This window comes from Pseudorca crassidens, chromosome 17 (genome assembly GCF_039906515.1).
Source record: "Pseudorca crassidens isolate mPseCra1 chromosome 17, mPseCra1.hap1, whole genome shotgun sequence".
Taxonomy (NCBI): domain Eukaryota; kingdom Metazoa; phylum Chordata; class Mammalia; order Artiodactyla; family Delphinidae; genus Pseudorca; species Pseudorca crassidens.
In genome coordinates this window covers 73,865,407-73,892,604 of record NC_090312.1, presented here as the reverse complement: position 1 = coordinate 73,892,604, position 27,198 = coordinate 73,865,407, and the positions used below count along the sequence as shown (strand labels likewise).

Sequence of the window (27,198 nt, the reverse complement as noted above, 5' to 3'; positions counted from 1 at the left end):
AATTCTCAGTCTTGCCATTTGAGCACTGTCTAGTACAACTTAGTATAACTAACTGTAAAAGACAAGTTCTATACTTATCTTACCAATACCGCTTATAAACAAAAGGTGGTCCAAGAAAAATAGACTTTTTAGCCAGTTGAAAAGATCCCTTGGCAGTTAGAACGCCAGTATTCTGCTCCTTTCAAGCATATTTAGAAGGCAAAGTCATTTTTATTAGTAGAGGGGAAAACACTCCTTTCATGTTAGAATGTTCTTTGTATGTTAGGAACTGACTCGTATAAACCAACATATTGCCTCTTGTATCCTGTCCTTTCAAGACAGTGGTTATCTTTCTCCTTCCGACCCCAAATGAATTCAGTGTCAGTTTCAATCGAATTTGTAGTTTTTGAAAACTTAACATGTATCAGGCACTGTGGCAATAACAAAATAAAATGTTTGGCATAAATTGGGCTCTTTAAGAATTAAGGATTTAGGTGAGGAGACAAGATATACACGTGTGAAGAGTTCAGATGCAAAGAAGGAACTGCGTAACTATGTGAAAAATGTTCTCGTGGACTTCAAAGCGTCCCAGGGGCTCAGTGCAGGGCAGAAGCAAAGCTGTCTCCAGTGTTTTGGTTGCTCATCACAGCAGAATTAGGACTTGGGAGGAATCTTGAAGAGAAACAGAAGAGTGACTGACACAAGCTTGAGGAGGAAAACAATTTTCTGGTGCAAATTTTGGCCCCAACACAGTGGGTCTTGTCCCACTCACAGACCTTATCTCCTTTCTCCCTGTGCTTTTACAACTCCTTTGCATACAGTGCAAACAATTCACATGGCTTCTTTGGGATTGGGAAAGCTGGAGTCATAGAAACATGCTGCCAGGAGGGATGAAGCCCACCCTAACAGGTGGTTTCTGTAAGAGGCCCTACATGCTATAACCAGGGTTGTGTCTGATTTTAATTATGGATGTGTGGGCTTCCTGACCTTACACCCTAAGTCAACATGCTCTAAATCTAATTCATTATCTTCCTCCAAATCTGATCTCCTTTTGTGATGCCGGTCTCCGCCAATGACCTCACCATATTCCCAGCTATTCTGGCTAGAATCTCGAGTCCTCCATGATTCCCAGTTCTCTCCTCCCTGGCGTTTGGTCAGCAGGCCCAGGAGGTTATAGCTCCACATCTCTTTCAAATCCATCACTTCCTGCCAGTTCTGCCCACTGCTGCCCTGGGCCAGGCTCTCATCATGTTTCCCTAGGATCACTCATCTCCCCAACTTCATTCCTCTGCACTCTGTTGGTCACATCTTTCTAAAATAAATACTAGAGTTTGTCACTTGCCAGTTTTAAAACAGTTCAAGTTTCCCCATTGTTTTAAAAAAATGAGGACTGGGGCTTCCCTGGTGGCGCAGTGGTTGGGAGGCCGCCTGCTGTTGCAGGGGACGCGTGTTCGTGCCCCGGTCTGGGAAGATCCCACATGCCGCGGAGCGGATGGGCCCGTGAGCCATGGCCGCTGAGCCTGTGTGTCCGGAGCCAGTGCTCCACAACGGGAGGGGCCACAACAGTGAGAGGCCCGCGTACCACAAAAAAAAAAAAAAAAAAAAAAAAATGAGGACTGAACTCCTTATCTTGACTTTCAAGGTCCCTCACAGTCTCTAGCCTCATGTGGCCACTCCTCTCCTCTGCCACCCGTTCACCCAGTCCTCCCCACCAGATGCACCAGACGCATCCCTCTATTTCCCATTCTCCAGGCTGCCCAGCACTTTCTGTGGTCTTTCTCATGCAGGTCTCTTCTGACAGTTGAACTCCTGCATTATTCCTTCTCAAAGGGCTGACCACTTTCTTCCTCCGTCATTTATGATCTTCTTATGACACTCTTATTATTTATGACCCTTTATGCTGAAGGAGTGAATCAGGTGTGGTTGAAAGACCAGTGAGAAGGGAATAGAAGACTGCTTTAAGACAGGGACTAGCATGTCAAAGACTCAGAGGAAACAGGACATGGTACTCAAGGAACTGACCAGTGCACAGAAGTTGGTGGAAATAGAGTCTGAGTTGAGAGGAAGGGGTTGGGAGGACATGGCCCTGGAGAAAGGTGCAGAGGCTGGCCCCGATAAGGAGTGGGGATTTCAGCTTATGATCAGTGGACCACTTTAAAGGGTTATAAGCAGGGCAGTGATAGGACACTACTTGCATTTTAAAAGAATGTAGTGTCCAGAGAACAGATGGGAGTGGAGAGAGACTGGAGAAAGGGCTATCAGTTAGGAGGCTGGCCAGGTAAAACAAGGATGTGATGAACTTGTTCTAGATTAGTGACCGTGGGAAGAGAGGAAGACAGTAGACTTCAGGGAGCTTTAGAAAGGAGAACTGATGAGGCCTGGCTGGTTGACCACACATGGATCAAATGGAGGAGGGGAAGTGAAGGATGTCAGCCATACAGGCCCAGAAATGATACTGTACTAGTTGCAGTATCACTTAGTGATAATGCCTCACATGGAGGAGACTGGACTTGATCCTGTAGGAACAGGAGGCAACAAGGATTTCTTGGCTTAGGTAAACTTACATTTCTGAAAGGGAAAACTGAAAATGGTGTGCAGGATGGCCAGAAAGGGAAACACTGATCGCAGACAGACTGCAAGGCAACGCCACTGACGTGGGGTGTTGAAGGCTGACAGCACACAGCTGCTCAAAGCAGTGGGCTCCTCTCAGCACTGGTGATTCTGCCCCAAACATAGTTTAATTAAAAAAAAAAAAAAGGAGTGTTTTAATCAAAAAGTTATATTAAACAGTGTAAAATGTTATGCTATGAAAAACGATGCTCCCTCCCACCTCAGTCCCCAGTACTTTTCCTCCATGGAGCTTCTGCAAGTTTTACATCTCTCCAGAAATGTTCTCTGCATACACAAATGTGTCTGAGTACGTATCAGGCACATGCTTTCTGTGTATGTATGTATATATCCACACACATAGATCCACTTTTTAAAATGAGGTTACTATGCATATGCCCTACTTTTTTTAAACTGGGAAACTGTATATTGTTAAACCATTTTTATACCAGCTTGGGGAGCTCTGCTTCATTCGCTTCAATGTCTACAATGGCTGTGCTCCTACAGTGATCTCACAAACCCCCTGAAGTCAAACTTGGTTTTAAAGTGCTCCTGCCTGTCCTTTTCCTTGCCCACCACCCTCAGCTCGTGATGTGCTGGCTGCTTTAAACCACTCATGGTCCCACACCGGGCCACTCTCCCCTTCCACCTTTTCACACAGCTCTTTTCGAATCTGCAGTAAGAGCACTCCCTCTGCAGCCGCACGAATCTAGCGCACCCTTAATCTTCTTTCATCGTGGAGTCATCTGTGGTGGCAGCATCAGCTTGGCTTACCAGATCCATATTCCTTGAGCAAAAGATCAGACGAGCCTCTCTAAATTTGTGAAATGTACTTTGAAAATCCTGTGTTTACACAGCCGCACCAAGGGTATCATAAACTCTAAAATGTCAGAGCCCCATTGCCAATCAGAGTTAAGCTCAGAGTAACAGGGATTTTTCTTCTCAGAGCTGACATTTCCAACAAGGCTGGTCAAGGGCTCTTCAGACACTTTGCTTTTAGAGGACACTGCAGTGGATACAGGCCTTGGAACTCATTCATTTGCTAGAGTCCCCAGGTCACACAGGTATTTAATAAATCCTGATGAACAGACATCTGTGCCTGTAAGTATTATTCTTGATAGTCTTCCTTCCCATTTTTTTTCAAAGAATTGTTGGGCATTTCATCCTCTATTGCCCTTCATAGTGTAAACTGTAATCAGACCCTTTCTTCCTCCCCAACTTGGATTTCAGTGGAAAGCCTTAATTAGGAGACAGGTCTCCTGCCTGCCAGGTCATTGATGGCCCTCAAAGGCTTCCTGGCATTCCTTACAGGGTGTCCTATTGTCTGGTCATCATCAGAAAACCAAAACATGTCCTTTGACACCATCCCGAACTAGCTGTCTGCTTCCTACATCTTCCTGTCTCAGCTATACCCTGTACAAGAGGAGATTAAAATACCCCCTGGAGCCCTGTGACCTTTATTCCCACCTGGAGCAAAGTCACTGAACACTGAGTTTCCTCTGCATCTTTCCTCTCCTTATGAATCATTTTAAGGTCCCTCATGTCATTAGGAAGAGCACATCTGCAGCCTGACCAGCCAAAGTGGACTTGGTCCATCTTCCTTGGCCACCAGTGTCCTCTCCCCCATGCCTCGAATCTCGCTGTGACAGTTTTCTCTAGGTCCCTGCTTGTCTTTTTCTGGGGTCCTTCACTACCTCTGCAAGCTGCAGAGAGAGGAAGCCATTGAGGGCTTTCTTTACCCTCTTTAGATGAAAGTCAAGTTTGCAGTTCAATGATTTCATCTTAGTTAAGATTCCTCAGTACCAATATTATATTAGTATAAATTATATAATTTTTTTTTTTTTTTTCGGTACGCGGGCCTCTCACTGTTGTGGCCTCTCCCGTTGCAGAGCACAGGCTCCGGACGCGCAGGCTCAGCGGCCATGGCTCACGGGCCCAGCCGCTCTGTGGCATGTGGGATCTTCCCGGACCCGGGCATGAACCTGTGTCCCCTGCATCGGCAGGCGGACTCTCAAGCCCTGCGCCACCAGGGAAGCCCTAAATTATATAATTTTTTAATTTTAGAAAGCCATACAAACAGAAAATAATTATCAATTCAAATCTAAAATGTTTTTCCCAGAGTTTAAGGTAATAATATTGTTAAAATTACATATATAATTTAATAAATAATGAACATAAAATATATACACATATATAATATATACTATAATACATAATGTGTGTGTAGTATCTTGATATACACATACACACGTGTTGTTATAAGTGCTTGTTTTAGATGATCCAATTACACCTTCTGAATAGCACATGAATAACAAGTGCTATTTAAACCTTCCTGGCATTTCCCCTGTCCCTTAAATAACATAAATTTACTCAGCTTTATGTATAGGCAACATTTCTTGCCAAATTCTGAAATAACAGAAATAGAAATCATAAAAACAACCTTTTTGCGGGGGGGGGGCACCTGCTGTATTAGGGTTATTCAGTTAAACAGAACCAATAGGAAAGATATCTATCTATATATCTGCATATTATTTATTATAAGGACTTGGCTCATGCAATTACAGAGGCTGACAAGTCCCAAGACCCGCATTCAGCATTTTGGAGACCCAGGAGTCCAAACACCAGCAGGCTAGAGACCCAGGAAATGCCAACGTTTCAGTTAAAGTCTGAAGGCAGGAAAAAAACTCATGTCCCAGCCCAAGGCAGTCTGGCAGGAGGAAATTTCCTCTTACTTGCAGGAGGGTCAGCCCTTTTGTTTTATTCATGTCTTCAAGTGATTGGATTGGCCCACCCGCATGGGGAGGGCAATCTGTTTTCCTCAGTCTATTGATTCAAATGTTAATCTCATCCAAAAACACCCTCACAGACACATTCAGAATAATGTTTGACCAAATATCTAGACAATCCATGGCCCAGTCAAGTTGACACATAAAATTAACCATCATACCTATCATGTCACCAATAGGCTCAGGAATTTTCTCATTTAATTGCCACAAAGACCCATATGGAAAGTAGGCTTATCCCATTTGCTCAATAGATGTTTATTCAATAAATGTTTGTACATTTTAGAGATGAGGAACCTGAGGTTCAGAGAGCTGAAGTAACTTGTCTAAGGGGGCACAGCTAGTAAATGGCAGAACCAGCATTCTAACCTAGGTCTAAATAACTCCTTCTGAATTCTTAAGCTGTGTGGCCCCTGCCCCTCAGTGCTGGTGCCGCATTCCCCCTGGTCCTGAGGCTTGGGGTGGGACAGGTCTGAAGGTATTTGCTATTGGTCGAAGCTCTGCGCAGCAGTGGGGAGGGGTCCCATTTTTGTCTTCACAGGTCTGTACATGTCAGACTTGAGTGCAACGTGGAGCTGCTAGGAGGGCTCTGCTTTCCTTTACCTTTGAGGTCCTCCACAGAACGTTAACAGATGCTACTCTTCACTGGAAGTTTCATGCTTGTGCTTTGTACAGATAATATTATTTAACGTTCACAATGACCCTGTGTTCTCCCCACCCCACCCCTCTGCTGTGGTAGGGAGACGGCTGACAGGTCACCATGGGCTGCTGAGGGCCGGGACTGGGAGACATCGCTCTTAAACTACTGTCCTCAGAACCGCCAAGAGTACCCTCCATTGCCTTAAATGTCCCCGTGGGCCAATCCAATCCTGTTCTACCCCTGCCCCCAATCTGCCCATAAATCCAGCATAAAATACGCATGAATCAATAATTCTACAGCTGTGTGCCATGTGCTGACTCACCCTCGGAACAGGCCTGGGCTTTCCCTTCATCTGCTTTGCCCCTCACGGCCTGACGTGTTGCTGCCCCTCACTTTCTACCTTCACCAGCACTTCCAGGAAATGCTGTCCAGTGGTAAACTTGCTGGGGGCCCCTAAATCAATCTCGTGTAGAGGAGACTCCTCTGTCCCCTCTCCCTGTAGCGCTGTCTGGGTTGCTTCCTGGGAATCCCCTTTGTCGTGACAACATAAGCAGTCCTGCCAGTACTGCCGAGTTAGCTGGGCCACGGCAGACCTCTTGTCCTAGAGAGGAGGGATTGGAGACCCGGGGGCGTGCGTCTTACCCAGGTTCACACTTAGGAGCCAAGGCATCCGCCTCCCAGTCCAGTGCTTCTGGGGTTGCCCACAGATACTAGTTCTGATGGGCTGGGGACAGGGCAGCCTGCCAGTCCCAACCAGCGGAGGCAGGCTGAAGAACAGCGTATCTCCGAGGCGGTGTCCGAGGGGCAGAGACGCAGGCTGCACCAGATGACAAGGGACGTCGGCACCCCTTTTGCACGTCTGCCTCCGTATACAATAATGTACAATGATGTAGGTGCAGCACAAACAAAGCAAGGTGTTGCTAGAGAAACTGGGATAGGGTGGACCCTTCTTCTTAACAGAAGCAGATTCCCTTTGGTCTCACGCTTCACCGGAAGGCCCTGGAAAGAGCTGAGACTCCTACCTGCCTGGAATTGCAGTGAGTGACTCACTCTGGCCCCCATTCCCAATAGAAGTGGCTTTGGATTATATCATGTGTTCACAGAAACTCAGCTCGACTGTAAGTTTGTGGGGATCTACCCAGAGGATTCTCCACGGCAGGTCAACAGGCATGCATTCGGGCCCCATGGGATGATGTTTCTAGATTAGATCTCTGGTCTGGCTCCCTACATCTCATTGCTGGTGTTGCTTCCAGAGCCTGTGAACCTGCTGACAGGAGCTGAGGGCAACTGGGCTTGTGTCAGCCAAGGCTCGGAGAACACCATCAGATAAATACTTAACAGAAACAATCATTGGTGGGAACAACTCTCAAAATAAAGTAAAATAAAACTGCTTATTGTTTTCAAGATCACTTGACTTAAAAAAATGTTAAACATAAAGGGTAAATGAACTTCAGGTGCTTGGGGAGCAACAGAGCCATTGTTGAGAAGGCAGCACGCTCTAGAGGTGGAGACAGAATGTGGACGGTACCCAGAGACACGGGTGCTCGTCCTGGCTGCCAAGGATTCCTTGGTGCCCTTGGACGAATATCCACTGCACTGCGTGACGTGGGATTCTTGGAACTGGGAGACTGTGCTCCTACCCAGGCTCTGCTCATAACTGTCTGAGGCTCAGAGGAGTTTCTTGGTTTGTAAAATGGGAGTAAGAACACTTTCCCTGCCTACCCGTCCCAGTTGCTGTGTAGGTCAAATGAATCTATGTGAAAATACTTCGTTAACAACAGAGTACTCTATATATTTTTTCCTGTGTAGGACATAATGTCTTTTGATGGAAGTGAGGTAGGAGTTTAGGAGGAGAGTGGTGGAGAATGGTGAAAGGATTAGGGTTCCCCTGGGACATGCAGGGGGTATGGGGCAGGGTTGCAGCTGGGACTGGAGACCATGGGTCTGTGGTGGCAACATCTGCCTTACCAGTGGCTGTACAATTGAATGTTGGCTGTGGCGGTGGAAGGAATTAGGAGTATGGACATGGGAATACTATAATTACAGTGGTGATGTCGGAGTCTAAGCTGAACGGGGAAAGGGTTGAAGAAAGGAACGAGGCTGATAGATTTGGGGAGCTGGGAAATATTAGTGAGATGTAAGTACCATGAACACAGGGGCGTTAGCTGGCGAGGTAGGCAGTGGTGGGTGAGGCTGGAGTTAAAGGTTTGCGAGCTCAGGACATCCAGGTATCTGAATAGGGCGAGGAGCCATAGGGGAGAGGGTGCTGTCTGGGAGGACCACAGGGGAGCTGAAGGGCCCCAAGTCAGTGACAGGACTTGGGGTGGAGAGAGTTGAGTGCCAGGGTCCTGAGAGGATATGGGTGAGTTGACAGACGCGGGGATGGCCATGGGGAGAACAGGACCTGTGGGTGGTAGGGACACCAAAGGTCGGAGGCAGAGTGTCTGGGAGGGCTGGGAGAATGCTGATGCTGCTTTGGGGTAAGGGAGGCCCGGAAAACAGAATGGCTAAAGGCGTACTCAGATTTAAAATTTGATATGCAGTATACACAAGTCAGTCATTTTGTGTACAGATAATAAAAAGTTGTAGGGGCACCTTGGCCTCAATATGTAAACATATAAAACAAATTATAATGGATAACTCCTTTCAGCCGTTGACACTTTAAACTATAATAGGCTCAACAGCATGCGGGAGCCGGTTAGCACCAGTGGATGAGGGCCACGCATTGTTAAATTTTCTGGAATTTTTGCAAGCCAGGTATTATGTTGGTAGATTGAAGTAGGCCCAGGAGGGAATAGTTACACCATGGAAATCTGCAAACACTACATACTAGGGCATTTTCTCCCCTGGAAATCTGGTTGTTAAACCTTTTCCAGCACACCACTGAATAGGCCTAAATATAACCTCTAAATCTGCCCAACTTTACGGTCCTGTTGTGAGTTTAACTGTGACACTAAAAGAGATATGTCCTAATCCCCAGTACCTGTGAATGTGACCTTATTGAAAGCAGGGTTTCTGCACATGTAATTAAGATGTAAGTTAAGATGAGGGCATCCTGGAGTAGGGTGGGTCCTCAATCCAATATGACTGTAGTCTATAAGAGGAGCTGCAGAGACAGACACACACACAGGAAAACACCATGTGAAGGCAGACACAGGGGGACTGCCATGGTGACAGAGGCAGAGACTGAGGTATGCCAAGGATTGCCAGCAACACCAGAAGCTAAGAGGATGTCGTGAAATATGTTCCCTCAGAGCTACCAGAAGGAGCCCACCTAGCCAACAACACCTTGATTTCAGACTTCCGACCTCCAGAACTGTGAGACAATAGGCGTACGTTGTTGTAAGTCACCCAGTTTGTGCTACCTTGTTCAGCATTGCTAGAAAACTATACACCTGCCACGCCGTCAAGTTTGGGCACAAGGCAAGTGGAAGCTCCCCAGTGTGAGCTGTGAGGGAAGGTCCCTATTCCCTGTGCTCTGGCTCCCAGGGAACCTTCTCTCCTACGTCCTCTGGACGTATGTTCCGTGCAGTCATCTGCTACTCCTTGTTAGCTGCCTTGTATTGTGGATTATGCTTTTAAGTGTAGACGTGTTGCCTCCTCTTCTAGGTGGTAACCAGAAGTTGTACACTCAGACGCCTCGCGCGTGGGTCAAGGTTGCTGAGTGTGACGCTGGGGGAGCCACTGTGGACTGGAATGTGCGTCTGCCTTTAAATAAAACACTTACCCACCCTGTTGGCCAAGGAAAACCTGACTAAGACGTGCCATCTGGGGACCTATGCAATGTGCCAGAGAGAGAGGGAACGTCTCTTGGCCTTTGCCTTCCCCGGCAGCAACCAGCAGGCATTGATTCACTGTTTGTGAATTTGCCTCCTGGATCTCGTGGGTCTTCTGTCCTGGTCCAGCAAGTGGGTCTGAGACCTCAGAATTTCAACAATTGCCCTAAAGTGTCCCCCTTCAGACAGAAACTTCAAAACAGGTTTTTATAGGGTTATGATTTAAATCCCCTAGCTGACTAGCTACTCCACACTCCTGCAAAACTTCAGCTTCAGAAGAACATGGCAGAAGGGCGGCATCCCCTCTAGACACGGCTTGCCCCACCCTGATGTTTCCATGAGTATTTTTCTTGGTGACTCTCACAATCTCAGGTGGCTGAGGGAGAGGCGTCAGGGATACTGAAAAGAAATGGTGATTTGGGGTGAGGAATCTTTTGAAGTTGAAACTGTTTATAGTTCATAACTTTTTGAACACCAGAGGGCGATACAGGCACACAGATAGAGCTGCTCTGCCTCGCTTTTTTAATGTGAGACCAAATGCTGAACATTGCTCATTTGACTCTTTTGCTCGGGTCTCTAAGAAAGTTACACAGAAGGCTTTTGAGACCATTTTCCGGATGTCCAAGCCCTGGGGCTGGTACACCCACCGAAGGGTGCTGGGTAGGGTTACAGCTTCCTTTGTGGGGAAGCACTTGTCACTCACCCTCCCACCCCATCCTGAGACTGTCTAGTTCCAGTCAGCTCTTTGGGAGGTTTGGACTGTGTCCCAGGTAAGAGCTAACTTGTGCAGGGACCCAGCTTGTTACTTCCAGGGCCATTCATTTAAAACTGGTTTCATGAGTTCTACTTAGTATCTGGCCCTGAGAGAACTGAGAAGCCTGAGAGAGGAGACCCCATGAGGAGGGATGAGGGATTGCAGAGGTCCTAAGGTTATCACCTGGGCGGCTCGTGGGGCTTTGGTGACGGTGGCCCACCGACCAGTCTGCATGTCTGTGGTCTTGGACCAGCTCCCACCAGTGACCTCTGATTGTGAGGACGGTTTGGCAGAATGTTCATGGTTTCTGGAGCATTATGGAAAGCTGTGTATGCCTCACGGAAGAGTCTGGGAGCAGCTGCAGTAGAGCAGTTGGGGATGCCCATGGGAGGCCTGACAGTGGTGGTGAGGGCCCTGGGAAGGGGCAACTGAGCTCAGCTTTGGAGTCTGAGGCCTGTGAGGAGAGCTTAAGCTGCACAAGTGCCCATCTAGGTGGGCAGCAGGGAGACCAGCATCAGGGCCCATCTAATTCTGCAGGCCTAGAAACCATGGGTGTGTGTGTGCAGTTGTGGAAAAATCTGCACCTGACTATGTAACTCATTCAGAAAGGAGCCTGTCTACCTTCACCCACTGGGAGAGGCGGTTCAGCTTTGGCTGTTCAGTTCTGGGCACCTTCCAGAGGCATTCAGCAGAGACAGAGACTGTTCTTAGCAATGATATGTTGTCAATAATAAAGCACCACTTAGTACACAAGATAGAAGAAGGCTTTGCAGACCAAAAAGCTGTGCTAATGGGTTGATTACAATTTGGTGGGCTCTAGTTGTTCATCTGAAAGAGAAAACTTCAGCAAAATGAGGGGAAAATGTGTATCTACAATAGAGGGCACAAAGTCATTGCCACTATCCCAGTGAGTAAGTTGAAATGTACCACTGGAAAACGCAGTGTGGACACTAGAAATTGGTGCAAGGCCATGATGTGTTTGGCGCACAACAGGGGACTGCGCTGCTTCCCAGTCCTGTGATTGTTGCAGGGGCCTGGCCACGTGCACTAACAAGAGAGGATTCCCCGCCATTTGTGATTCTATCTCTCAATTCAGCCTTTGAAATTAACAAGGATTTAAAGGCACAGATTTGGAAGCAGAGCACTTAGACTGGATCCCAGTTCCAGCTTTCTGCCCCTCATTATTGATGTTCATGCTTGTGGGAAGTGATATGACCACAGGTAGTCAGTTATCTCTTTCTTAAAATGGACACTGAGTGTCAGATAATGTATTTCACTTGTGAAAAAACTTATTAGGAAATTACCAAGGGTGGTTTAAGTGCAGTTATTCATCTCTAGAGGGAATCCTTCAGTATTTCCTTCACTTTCAAACACATGTCTGTTACCTAGGCTGGGTGAGGCTTCATTTGAAGGTGGGCTTTATTAGAGTTAAAGATATGCCTTTAGGCCAGTCCTATTAAACTAGCACTTAAATGCCCCCCAAAACAGGAATGACAACTATTTTGGTTTCTACGTACTCTGCTGGTTTTGTAGTCCGTTTAGCCACATTTAGATGACAATTTGTAGAACAGTCACTGTATTGGAAACCTTATTGAAAAGAAATTTTGCCTTGAGCAAAAGTTTATGTCTTTGTTTTTATCTTCTATCTTTTTAAGCTAATTAACATAAGAGACATCTTGAGCTAAGGTGAATGGGGAACAACCATCGGCAAAATCAAGGATCAACGCTCTGCTTACAGACATTTTGTCAAATAAACACTTCTGTTGGACTTGAAGTCTCCTTGGTTTATCACGGCAATTGCTTACTGTAAGTAAGCAACAAGGTGTTTAAATTTCACATCTGTGAAGTACATGTTATGTTTCCTAGCAGCGGACAAGACGCAGTCAATATTTTTTCAGTAATACAGGTCTCAGATTCAGAGCTTTACTTAACCAAATAAATACTGTCCTTGACACTGAACTACTTACTGGACCTCATTAATGAACGTGCTTATTGGTAGTTCCTTGTTTAAAGCCATTACTACAAAATTTTTCTTGAGCTTTAAAATATGCTCCATCTGGCTCATTCACAGATTGATAAGCAAGGGAATATAGCAGGCAACAACCCCCTGGAATTAGACTGTGAATTCCTGAAGCAAAGCTCCCTGGTGAGTTACAGCTTGGGCTGTGAAATCAGTCAGCCTGGTTTCAAAGCCTGGGTCCAGCTGCTTTGGGCAATTCATTCAGCCTCTCCAATCTTATGTTCCTCCTCTGTAAAATAAGGATATGAAAGTACCCACCTTATAATTTTGTAGGGTTCCAATGAGAGAATCTAGTTAACATGCTAGTTACTATCATCACCAGCACCACCATCACCACCTCTGAAACCCTCACAACCCCCAGTATAATGGCCTTGCGGTATATTCATCACATAGCTCATTCTACCTACTGATGAATTACAGATTTGGGATGAAATCTACCAGGATTGCCCATTCTTCCAGCATACTCTGTTTCAATTTTAGGGGGCAGAGAGAGAGAGGACCATCTTAAAAATTGCTCAACCCCCAACCCTAGAAAATAATCATTAGATTTGTGTTTATAAAAGTACCTAGTATCCTTCTTGGCACACCTATACTAGGTATTTGATAAAAGGTCTGAGAGATAAAAAGGGTTCATATTTTATTACTCTTTTACAGAGAAGACACAGGTTTAAAGTGACTTGCCCAGAGTCTACAGGAATGTTGTTTTGGGATACTCCTTCTTGATTTAAACTATGCAAAGCCAAATTTTATTTTCTGTTGAATCACACAGATGCTATTATCTTTGCTTAAGTGTTTTCTTAGGAAATCCAGGCAATGGAAAATTCCTCTAGAGAGCTGCTTGGTCGACAAGTGCTTTCCGTGTTACTTAACTAAAGCTGTCAGGTCCAGTGAATAAGGAAACTAGTCAGCACTGGCTCTTAATGTGGGCAGCTCTACAGAAACACCTGGAGCCCTAAAAGTGCCTGAGCCAGGCCCACTCTGCAAGATTTTGCTTTGGGATAAATCTGAGAGATGTTGCTTTTGGACAACATGGGTGGGGTCTAGACATCAGAAATCTTAAAATCTTTCCAAGTGATTCTAGAAAGAGCTCCTATCTAGTTCTTCCCCCTTAGTCTTCTATGATTCTTTTTAAAACTGAAGTATAGTTGATTTACAATATTATATTAATTTCAGGTATATAGCATAGTAATTCAGTGTTTTATAGATTATTTTCCATTTAAAGTTATTACAATTAATGGCCATATTTCCTTGTACTGTACAATGTCCTTGTTGCTTATTTATTTTACACATAGTAGTTTGTATCTCTTAATTCCATACCCCTATCTTGTCCCATCCTCCCTTTCCTCTCCCTACTGGTAACGACTAGTTTGTTCTCTATATCTGTGAGTCTGTTCCTGTTTTGTTATATTCATTCATTTGTTTTATTTCTTTAGGTTCCACATACAAGTGATAACACTTGTCTTTCTCTGTCTGACTTACTTCACTAAGCATAACACCCTCTAGGTCCATCCATGTTGCTGCAAATGGCAGAATTTCATTCTTTTTTTTACAGCTGAGTAATATTCCATTGTGTGTGTGTGTGTGTGTGTGTGTGTGTGTGTATCTTGGCTATTGTGAATAATGCTGCTCTGACATTGGGGTGCATGTATTTTTTTAGAATTAGTGTTTTTGTTTTCTTTGGATATATACCTAGCAGTGGAATTGCTGGATCATATGGCAGTTCTATTCTTAGTTTTTTGAGGAACCTCTGTACTGTTTTCCATAGTGGCTGCACCAATTTACATTCCCACCAACAATGTAGGAGGGCTCCCTTTTCTCCACATCCTTGCCAAAATTTCTTATTTGTAGACTTTTTGAAGATAGCCAGTTGCACAGGTGTGAGGTGATATCTCACTGTGGTTTTAATTGCATTTCTCTGATGATTAGCAATGTTGAGCATTTTTTCAAGTGTCTGTTGGCCATCTGTATATCTTCTTTGGAAAAATGTCTATTCAGTTCTTCTACCCATATTTTTCACTGGGTTGTTTGTTTGGATATTAACCCCTTGTCAGTCACACCATTTGCAAATATTTTCTCCCATTCTCTAGGTTGTCTTTTTGTTTTGTCAATGATTTCCTTTGCCGTGCAAAAGATTTTAAGTTTAATTAGGTCCCATTTGTTTATTTTTACTTCTGTTTCTTTTGCCTTAAGAGACAGATCCAAAAAGATATTGCTGCTATTTATGTCAAGATATTGCTGCTATTTATGTCTGCCTATATTTTCCTCTAGGAGTTTCATAGTATTTGGTCTTACATTTAGGTGTTTAATCCATTTTGAGTTTATTTTTGTGTATGATGTCAGAGAATGTTCTAATTTCATTCTTTTATATGTAGCTGTCCAGTTTTCCCAACACCACTTATTGAAAAGACTGTCTTTTCTCCATTGTATATTCTTGCCTCCTTTGTCGTAGACCATAAGTTCGTGAGTTTATTTCTTGGCTCTCTATTCTGTCCCATTGATCAATATATTTGTTTTTGTGCCAGTACCATGCTGTTTTGCTTACTGTAGCTTTATCGTACAGTCTGAAGTCAGGAAGCTTGATACCTCCAGCTTTGTTCTTTTTTCTCAAGATTGCTTTGGCAATTCAGGGTCATTTGTAGTTTCATATAACTCTTAGGATTATTTGTTCTACTTCTGCGAAAAATGTTATTGGTATTTTGATAGAGAATGCATTGTATCTGTAGATTGCTTTAGGTAGTATGGCCATTTTAACAATATTAATTCTTCCAACCCAAGAACATGGGAGGATATCTTTCCATTTTCTTTGTGTCATCTTCAATTTCCTTCAGCAGTATTTTACAGTTTTCAGAGTACAGATCTTGCATCTACTTGGTTAAGTTTATCCTTAGGTATTTTATTCTTTTTGATGTAATTTTAAACAGGATTGTTTTCTTGCCTTCTCTTTCTGATAGTTCATATTAATGTTTAGAAAAGCAACAGATTTACATATATCAATCTTGTATCCTGCAACTTTACTAATTCATTTATTAGTTTTAAGAGTTTTTTGGTGGAGACTTGAGGGTTTTCTAGAAATAGTATCATGTCATCTGCAAATAGTCACAATTTTAGTTCTTCCCTTCCAATTTGGATGCCTTTTATTTCTTTTTCTTGTCTGATGGCTGTGGCTAGCATTTCCAAAAATATGATAAACAGAAGTGGTGAGAGTGGGCATCCTTGTCTTGTTCCTTACTTTAGAAGAAAGGCTTTTGACTTTTCACTGTTGAGTATGATGTCAGCCATGGGTTTGTCATAAATGGTCTTTATTATGTTGGGATATGTTCCCTCTATACCCACTTTGATGAGAGTTTTTATCATGAATGGGTGTTGAATTTTGTCAAATGCTTTTTCTGCATCTATTGAGATGATTGTATGATTTTTTTACCCTTCCTGTTCTTAATGTGGTGTATCACACTGACTGGTTTGTGAATATTGGACCACCCTTGCATCCCTGGAATAAATCCCACTTGATCATGGTGTATGATCCTTTTTATTTATTGTTGAATTCAGCTTACTAATATTTTGTTGAGAATTTTTGCATCTACCTTCATCAGAGATATTGGCTTGTAATTTTCTTTTTTTGTAGTGTCTTTGTCTGGTTTGGTATCAGGGTAATGGTGGCCTAGTAGAATGAATTTGGGAATGCTCTTCATCCTCTTCATTTTTTTGGAATAGTTTGAGAAGGACAGGTATTAGCTCTTCTTTATATGTTTTTTAAAATTCCCCTGTGAAGCTCTCTGGTCCTGGACTTTTGTTTCCCGGGAGTTTTCAAATTGCAAATTCAATTTTGCTACTAGTGATCAGTCTGTTCAGATTGTCTATTTCTTACTGATTCAGTCTTAGAGAGTTGTATGTTTCTAGAATTTGTCTATTTCTTCTAGGTTTTCCAATTTGTTGAAATATAACTGTTCATAGTATTCTCCTATGATATTTTGTATCCCTATGATATCTGTTGCTATTTTTCCTCTTTCATTTCTTATTTTGTTTATTTGGGTCCTCTCTCTTTTCTTGATGAGCCTGGCTAAAGGTTTATCAATTCTGTTTATCTTTTCAAAAAACAAAACAAAAAAACTTGGTTTCACTGATCTTTTCTATTGTGTTTTTGGTCTCTATTTTATTTCCTCTCTGATCTTTAGTATTTCCTTCCTTCTGCTGACTTTGGGCTTTGTTTTTCTTTTTCTAATTCCTTTAGATGGTAAGTTAGGTTGTTTGAGATTTTTCTTGTTTCTTGAGGTAGGCCTGTATCGCTATAAACTTCCTGCTTAGAACTGCTTTTGCTGCATCCCATAGATTTTGGAAAGTTGTGTTTCCATTTTCATTTGTCTCAAGGTATTTTCTGATTTATTTCCTCTTTGCTGTCTTCACTGACTCACTCTTTTTTTAGTATCATGTTGTTTAGTCTCCATGCTTTTCCCATTTCTTGTCTTGCAATTGATTGCTAGTTTCATACAGTTGTGGTCAGAAAAACTGCTCAATATAATTTCTATCCTCTAAAATCTGTTGAGACTTATTTGGTGGCCTAGCATGTGATCCATCATGGAGAGTGTTCCACATGTACTTAAAAAGAATGTGTATTCTGCTGTTTTTAGATGGAATGTTTTATAGATAGCTATTAAATCCAACTGGTCTAACATCATTTAAGACCACTGTTTCCTTACTGATTTTCTGCCTGGATGATCTGTGCATTGATGCAAGTGGAGTGTTAAAGTTCCCTACTATTACTGTATTTTTGTCAGTTTCTCCTTTTACGTCTGTTAATATTTTCCTTATATATTTAGGTGCTTCTGTATTAGGTACATATATGTGATGAATGTTATATTCTCTTCTTGCATTGATCCCTTTATCATTATATAATGCTCTTTATCTTTTGTTATATTCTTTTTTTTTTTTTTTTGCAGTACACAGGCCTCTCACTGTTGTGGCCTCTCCCATTGCAGAGCACAGGCTCCAGACACGCAGGCCCAGCAGCCACAGCTCATGGGCCCAGCTGCTCCGAAGCATGTGGGATCTTCCCGGACCGGGGCACGAACCCACGTCCCCTGCATCGGCAGGCAGACTCTCAACCACTGCGCCACCAGGGAAGCCCCTAGACTTTATTTTAAAGTCGTTTTTTTTTTTCTGATATGAGTATTGCTACCTCTGCTTTCTTGTCATTTCCATTTGCATGAAATATCTTTTTCCATCCTCTCACTTTCAGTCTGTGTGTGCCTATTTCTGAAGTGAGCCTCTTGTAAGATGGATCTTGTTTTTTTTTTTTCAATCGGCCACCCTATGGCTTTTGATTGAAACACTTAGTCCATTGACATTCAAAATGATTATGGATAGGTATGTACTATTGCCAGTTTGCTGCATCTTTCTGGTTGTTTTGATAGTTCTTCTCTGTTCTTTTCTTCTTTTAGTTTCTTCTTTTGTTGTTTAATAATTTTCTTTAGTGGTACGCTTGTTTTCCTTTCTCTCTAGTTTTTGTATATCTATGTAGGTTTTTGATTTGTGGTTACCATCTCCCTTAGCCTTCTATGATTCTATGCTTTCTTCATATTTACAGATTTAGGCACATTAAAATTCCATTCCCTTTGTAACCTCTTTTTTTTTTTGTTTTTGTAACCTCTTTTTAAAAGGGACATTTTTTAACTTTGGAAAATTAGGCAACGTAATAGGAATTAACCAATTTGCATTCTGAAACATAAACACTTGATTTTATAGAAGAATTGCCAGAATTGTTCCGTAATTTTGTTTGAGGTGCTGCTGGAGTGGTCGCCAACAGCCTCTTAATTTTACACAGTCAAGGCAATAACTTATCTTTTTCCTTTCTAAATTCACTTAACAGAATGAAGCTTACCCAGATGACTCATCCCATGAAATTTATAAAGTGGGTGGCCTGAATTCCATATATAGCAATAATAATAATAATAATAATGTAGAAGGGTAATTATAGTAACAGTGATAGCGATAATAATGCCTTTGTTCACTGCATTGGGTTGTTTAGATTAGGATTTATTTGTTGGAACTATGTGCCCTTGGACATCACATGTTCAAAATGAGTGGTGCTTGCACCTGCTGATATATGAAGTTTACATTAAGCACTATGTACCCTAATGTTTATGATTCTTAGATTATTTTAGTCAAATATTCAAATTCATCTAGTACCTGCTGCAGATTCTATGATGATGTATTGGTACTAATCATTTATTATAATAACCCTAACCCCATGTGGTAATTCAGAGAGATATATAAAAGGACTCTAGGAGCACCTAAGGGAATAGTGAAGACCCCATAAATAGAATACACAGGGAAAATTTGCATGCAATGCCCCCACCCCCAAACACACACACACACACACACACACACACACACACACACACACAGACTTCTCTCTCCAATTTTCTAGAAAGGCCACATTGGTTCAATCTTGGATATTTTCTAGGTTCCCCTCTTCAAACTTCAATGATTATATTGGCAATGCTTTTATAGTACATTTGGTGCATTTTGCATCAAGGAGTTATTTATGTGCTTACCATGAGTTATGTCCTTTTACAAATATCATTTGAAGCGCACCATTTCTAGAAAGCCTCACCTGTTTTAGTGGAATATGATTCCATTAATCTCTGGCTGTATCTTTAGATTATATATCAGAAGCCATGTGTGTATAGGCATGTGCTGACATCCTATGTATTAGAGCACACATCAGCATGAATCTTTTATTTCTTCAATTTAAGTGCCCAGGGCCATTGAATGTACTCTTCCACCTGCCTAGAATATATTTGCTTCTACAAACAATCCCTTCATCTAGTTCTTTTCAGTTATCTGCTTGGTTATTTTTGTTCAGGGAAGCTTTTTCTGATCTTCCCCTGCTCCACTGATTTACATAGTCTTACATCTCTCCAAAGTCTTACTTTTATACTTATTTGAGTGATCATTTGATTAATATCTGTCTCTATTGGTAGGTTGTAACTCTGTAAACCACAAACCCAGAGTCTGTGTTTGGTTTTGTTTACCAGGATATTTCTAGCATTTAGCCCAATGCCTAGAACCTAGTAGGTAACCAACTGTTGAATGACTAGATGAATAAGAAACTATGTTTTCTCTCTGAGAAACAGCTGTAGTTTTACTTCACCTAAGAGTTTTGCAATACTTAAAAAAATTATAAACTCATGGTTTAGCCAATATTAAAAAATTAAAAAGTAATGATTTAAGAAGAGAGTGGTTAATGGTATAAAAATAATGGATTTTACTAAGACTATATATTAAACTGAATTTGAGGCTTTAAACCTCAATTTTAAAAAAACATCACCCATAATCTCATCATATTAATATAGCAACTATTTTCATTTCATCAAAGGACACTGCCCTTCTAATTAAACTTAAGAGCTTTTGCACAGGAAAGGAAACCTAAGCAAAACAAAAAGACAACCTACGGGTTGGGAGAAAATATTTGCAAATAATGCTACCGACAAGGGCTTAATTTCCAAAATATACAAAAAGTTCATACAGCTTCATATCAAAAAACAAACAACCCAATCACAAAATGGGCAGAAGACCTAAATACACATTTCTCCAAAGAAGATATTCAGATGGCCAACAGGCAGATGAAAAGATGCTCAATATTGCCAATTACTAGAGAAATGCAAATAAAAACTATAATGAGGTATCACCTCACACCAGTCATAACGGCCATCATTAAAAATCTACAAACAATAAATGCTGGAGAGGGTGTGGAGAAAAGGAAACCCTCCTACACTGTAGGTGGGAATGTAAATTGGTGCAGCCACTATGGAGAACAGTACAGAGGTTCCTTAAAAAACTAAAAATAAAGTTACCATATGAGCCTGCAATCCCACTCCTGGGCATATATCCAAAGTAAACTCTAATTTGAAAAGATACATGCACCCCAATGTTCACAGCAGCGCTATTTACAATAGTCAAGACATGGAAACAACCTAAATGTCCATTGACATATGAATGGATAAAGAAGATGTAGCATATATCTATATACATACTTATATAGATATAGATATATAGATATATATAATGGAATATTACTCAGCCATAAAAATGAATAAAATAATGTCATTTGCAGCAACATGGATGGACCTAGTGATGATCATATTAAGTAAGTCAGACAACGAAAGACAAATATTATATGATATCACTTATATGTGGAATCTAAAAAACTGATACAAACAAACTTATTTATGAAATGGAAATAGACTCACACAGAAAACAAACTTATGGTTACCAAAGGGGATAGCAGGGTGGGTGGGGGAGAGATAAATTAGGAGTCTGGGATTAACATATACACACTACTATATATAAAACAGATAGACAACAAGGACCTACTGTATAGCATAGGAAACTATACTCAATATCTTATAATAACCTATAATGGAAAAGAATCTGAAAAAGAATACATACACGCATATATGTATGTATATATATATACACACATAAATATATAACTGAATCACTATTCTGTACACTTGAAACTAACACAACACTGTAAATTAACTATACTTCAATTTAAAAAAAAAAAGGACGTTTGTCCTTAAGCTGAAGGGATGATGGAACTTGGGTATTTAGCTTTACATGTCTTTAGTTCCCCCCACCCCTGCCCCATTTATCTGCATGATGATGGGCTGCTTTCTAAACTCTGGCTGGAAATCAGGATCTATGAGAAATAGCCTTTGTATCTGAAGAAAAACAACGATATCTAGAGGTGAGAGTGCTCTGAAATGTTTATACAAAATAGCACTAGGATTTGCTACCTGTCATACTAAGCAGCAAACTTAAACACTACCTTCAACTTCAGGAGCCAGACCACATTTTGCAAAATTCAGGAGTAATACCTGTCTCATTTGACTTAAGACTTTTTCAGTCTGTACGATCTTACTCAAAATCATAGGGAACTATTCTCTCTTGTGACCTTGTATTTTATATGAGACTTTGACCATTGTTTTAACAAGAAATCCCTAATTTTTTTGTCTGTGCCATTTGGCATGCAGAATCTTAGTTCCCTGACCAGGGATTGAACACATGCCCCCTGCAATGGAAGCGTGGAGTCTTAACCACTGGACCGCCAAGGAAGTCCCAAGAAATCCCTAATTCTTAAAACCACCTCAGTCACCACTGTGAATCAGTGCCTCTTAACTAAGATTAGGGTAAAATGTTCAGCTATAAAAACAGGTGAATTAATGTAGTGAGAAATTAGAGTTTCACCCTTATTAATGTTATATGGTCCTTCCAGTAATTTTAAAGCAACTGATTAGTACTAGGCTTAGACCAAAGGAAAATAAAATTAAAAAGAACCCACTTTGACTCTGAATAGCTAAAGCAAACTTGAGAAAGAACAACAAAGCTGGAGGTATCACACTCCCTGATATCAAACTATATTATTAATATAAATGCTATAATAATCAAAACAGTATGGTATTGGCATAAAAACAGACACACAGATCAATGGAACAGAACACAGAGCCCAGAAATAAAGCCACGCTCATATGGTCAATTAATCTATGACAAAGGAGCCAAGAATATACACTGGGGAAAGGACAGTCTCTTCAATAAATGTGTTGGGAAAACTGGACAACCACATGCAAAAGAATGAAACTGGACCGTTATCTTACACCGTACAGAAAAATCAACTCAAAATGGTTTAAAAACTTGAAGGTAAGACCTGAAACCATAAAAGTCCTAGAAGAAAATGTAGGTGGTAAGCACCTTGACATCGGTGTTGGTGATATTTTGGATTTGACATTAAAAGCAAAGGCAACTAAAGCACAAATAGACAAGTGGGAATATGTCAAACTAAAAACTTTCTGCACAGCAAAGGACACCATCAACAAAGTGAAAAGGCAACCTACCAAATGGGGGAAAGTATTTGCAAATCATATAACCGATAATGGGTTAATAACTAAAATATATAAAGAATTCATACAAATCAATAGCAAAAAAGCAAGCAACCCAAATAAAAAATGGATAGAGGATCTCAATAGGTATTTTTCCAAAGAAGACATGCAGATGGCCAACAGGTCCATGAAAAGGCTCTCAACAACACTAATCATCAGGGAAATACAAGTCACAACCACAGTAAGATATCACTTCACACCTGTCCAAATGGCTATCATCAAAAAGTCTACAAATAACACATGCTGACGAAAATGTGGAGAAAATGGAGCCTCTTGCGCACTGTTTGTAAGAATGTAAATTGGTGCATCAACTATGGCAAACAGTACCGAGTTTCCTCAAAAAATTGAAAACAGAACTACCATATATTTCAGCAATTTCTCTTCTGGGTATTTATCCAAAGAAAACATTAACTCGAATAGATACCTGCACCCCCATGTTCATTGCAGCATTATTTGCAATAGCCAAGATATGGAAACAACCTAAGTGTATATCAATGGATGAACGGATAAAGAAAATGCGGTATATATCACTTAGCCATAAAAAAGAAGGCAATCTTGCCATTTATGACAACATGGATGGACCTTGAGGGTATCATGCTAAGTGAAATAATTCAGACAAACCTATATAATCTCACTTACATGTGAAATTAAAAGAAAACAAACAAACCTGAGCTCACAGATACAGAGAACAGATTGGTGGGCGCCATAAGCAGAGGGGGGTGGGGGGGAGTGGTCGTGGTAATGGGTGGGTGAAGTGGGTGAAGGGGGTCAAAAGGTACAAACTTCTAGCTATAAAATAAGCCATGGAGATGTCATGTACAGCATGGTGACTATAGTTAATAATACCGTATGGCATATTTGAAAGTTGCTAAGAGAGTAGATCTTAAAAGTTTTCATCACGAGAAAAAAATTTGTAACTATGTATGGTGATGGATGTTACCTAGACTTACCGTGGTGATCTTTTAGCAATATATACAAATATTGAATCACTACATTGTACACCTGAAATGAATTAAATATGTCAACTATATCTCAATAAAAAAAAAAAAGAACCCACTTTTCATGTCAGGAGATAGCACATTTTCTTGATTGAAAGTTCTGGTGGAAACCTGGAAGCAATTCCATAGCAGCATCTGGCTGAGCCAAGCAACAGTTGACTAATGATCGAATTAGAGGTAGCATGTATTTTGGTATCACTGGATGCCTTGTACAGTTGACTAATGATCGAATTAGAGGTAGCATGTATTTTGGTATCACTGGATGCCTTGTAATGGCAAGCTTTGTGGTCATGCATGTTTTATTCTCTCTTTGTTATGTTTTCCAGAGGGATAACCAATTGGCTGATAGAGTAACAAATCAAAAGTAACTCGACGCCATTGACCCGCTTAAGCTCGCATGGGAACGACGGAAAGGAGCAGCCGTTTACTCTGAAAGAGCGGAACAGGTATGAAACAATTCCTTGTTGTTGCCTTTCTTTATTTCTTTGCACATCTATTTCCAGACCAGCTGAAAACAGCAAGTTATTCCTGTTTGAAAACACAGAATCGGAGTTAAAGGAACAGGTACTATGGGTTATTTGTAAGATTCCCAAGTTGTCTCATCTTCAGGTTGCTGTTTATAGAAGTACCAGGGCAGTCAAGAGGTAATTATTTTTCAATAGCAAACTGTAACCACACTAGGGAGAATTATTACTTTAAAACATAGGTTAGCATTTTGGATGTGTGTTTAGCTTTAAGATACAACGCCCCTTGAATAAGGAGATCTTGCTCCAATAAACAGATTTCTATAGAGGAATTATAGAAGTAATTAAAAAATGGTGAAACATGTTGGCTCCTCCAATCACAGCCATCAGAAGTGTTTTTGCTGTTTAATGATCTAATCTCCCCTGCTCACATTCATTTTCTCAGCCGTGAAGGGACCCTGCCAAGAAAGGCATAGTTTGATTTTTTTTCCATTTTCAGAATTCACATAATAGACAGAGGTGAAGCTTCTTTTACTCTGAAGGAAACATTTCATGTCAACATGAAAAATTTAGAACAGCGTTTGTAGGGCTCCTGGAATTAGAACCTTTAAAATATGTGTTTATTTTGAATTGGATGTCTGTCACCATTGGAGTGCTGAACGTTCTTTCAATTATATCTTTATCAAGAGACAGGTAAGCTGTATGTGGCTTGGTAGTGACTTTAGTGGTCAGTGGTTTAAGATATTATGATATTAATGGACTGTAACGCAGCTAGAAAGTAATTTAAGTTCAGATGATTAAGTGTCATGCACTTATCATGATCAAAATTAAATTACTTAATAACTTTGCATAACAGCTTTTTCTCGATAGGATAGTACAGATGAGAGACTATGAATAAATAATAAAGACTTGAGTTTTGAATAGGAATATTAGCATTCAAAAGGCTACAGAGGAAGAACTCATAAAGATTATATTTTATATAGGGAATTAAACAAGTGTATGACTCCATTATTTAAGTTTAAGGAGAGTTTTTAGGAGATGTTTTGACTATTGCTCTGTAGTTAGTATGTTCTTGGCATAATGTCTTTATTTTCACACAATAAACAACTAAGGGTTTCAATGTATTACTCTATTGAATTTGACACTAAATGTCATCTGCATTAATAATATATGAAGAGTCTGGTTTCCAGCTCAGCAAGGGCACAGAAAAATAGCAGGTTGTTGCTTGACACACAGAAAGCAACCCTGCAGTCTTTGGGTTCCTTTATGGTTCAGTTTATAGAGTCAGCCAACTACTAACAACACTGACCAGCTATTGACCAACTATCTTCTTCTTGTGTTCCAATGTTGATGTAACTTTTTTTAAGTACCTCAAATAAGAGACGTTGATGTTGTCGTCTAAAAAGAAATATTTTGATCTCTTGGGAATAGGGCAAAGAAGATGAAACAGAAAATAAACAAATTCCGAACTCTGTAACAACCCATTCTGAATATTATTCAATCCACAACATAAAGAAAGTCAGCTACTGGATTTCACTTAGCAGGAATAGATTACAGTGTGATTAGATTTCTAAATAAAGGATGATATGAAAAAATACATAAACCAAAGGAATAGCCAGTTACCATGTCTTCCTGGGCGTGAGTTTCTAAGTCCAGAACTATTTGAGAGATGGAATCTGCCTTCTTTTTCCATTGGGGAGAGGCGTATGTAAAGGGATGGCTGTGGGGCAGGGAAGGGGGAACCCCAGATTGTTTCCAGGACTCCTCCCGCCAAGTGACCTCCCTCTCTTGTTCCTCACCTGGAATAACTTTAGGGGGCAGTCTTGGAAAAATAAAGTCCCAGTCAAAATTGGGAAACTGTGCATGTTTGTGCCTTGTTGAAATTGATTTTAGGACAATCTGTTGATTTATGCAAGCCATGGCCTCTCTCTTATTTCATGAGATAGATGATGAAGAGTGAATACATTTTATTCCCTCAAACTGAAATTTTCTTTTGAATATAGAGAGCAATAAAGGTAACTATTTTTCATATTTTTATTTCTTCTTAGTTCTCTTGACTAGCTCGCTACAAACTTTCCTTCTGAAAATGTCTTGACCCAGATTTTTCACTGCTTCTTTTATCCATACTAGTAATGTCTATACACTATATCTGAATCTGTTTGGTTTGAATACCTTAGTGTATGTATATATATATCTATATCTATATATATATATGTGTGTGTGTGTATATACACACACACACACACACACACACACACACACACATATATATATACCATTGTTATGTCCCTGAAGTATTCATTCTCAAGTACCTGCAAGCCACTTTCAATTTAAAGGTAGAGTAGGTTGCAGTGATTTAAGAAAAATCCACAGTGGCTAAGCCTGGCTTAAAGGTGCTCAGGGAACGGCTACTGATGTTTAACTGAGGTGCATGACACTAAGGAGTATTGGTTGACAGTGACCAGAATCTATTTATAGCTAAGACATGCTCAAAAGAAAACAATGTATATGCATTTGTGTACAGGGAGGAATTTTACTGCCTCAACCCAAGGAAGGGTTGATGGACAAACTGTGGGAGGGAATGCGTTGCAAGTGTACCCGAAAACAACTGGAACCAGGGGACTGAACCCCACCAAGGCTCTCTGTCCATCTCCTGCCACTTCTCCTCTTCTGCAGGTCTGTTTCAATCTCTCTCATTTCAGGCCAGCCAACAATACCCAAATTTTACATTTTACAAGTTTTACCATCTGAGAGATTGTTCTACATCCAAAACAAAACAAAAAAATCTTAGGGGAGGACTCTGGTTGACCTGGTTGACTTGGCTTGGGTGAGGTACACACTCCTGGTCTATTCAACTGAGATCACGTAAGACTGAGGCAGGTCTCACCTGCCTATGCTGCAGCGCAGTAGGAGGAGAAAGGAGAGCTAATAGGCTAATAGTAAAGTTGTCTGCTACAGTGATCTCTGGTCAGAATGCCCCAAAAGGCATTTGTTAAGTTGGCTTAGATGACCTCTAACTCCATATTCTACGGTCCTAGGATTTGAATCATTATGTTGATATATTCTTTTTTTTTTTTTTTTTTTTTTTGCGGTACGCGGGCCTCTCACTGCTGTGGCCTCTCCCGTTGCAGAGCATAGCCTCCGGACGCGCAGGCTCAGCGGCCATGGCTCACGGGCCCAGCCGCTCCGCGGCATGTGGGATCCTCCTGGACTGGGGCACGAACCCGTGTCCCCTGCAT

At 41.2% G+C, this 27,198-nt stretch overlaps 1 long non-coding RNA gene across 2 annotated transcripts in view; it reads right to left on the bottom strand.

The window, feature by feature from the left end:
- Window positions 1-27,198, bottom strand: part of LOC137209850 (uncharacterized) — a 132,480-nt gene that overhangs the window by 29,994 nt on the left and 75,288 nt on the right. The gene's annotated exons all lie outside the window — the stretch shown is intronic.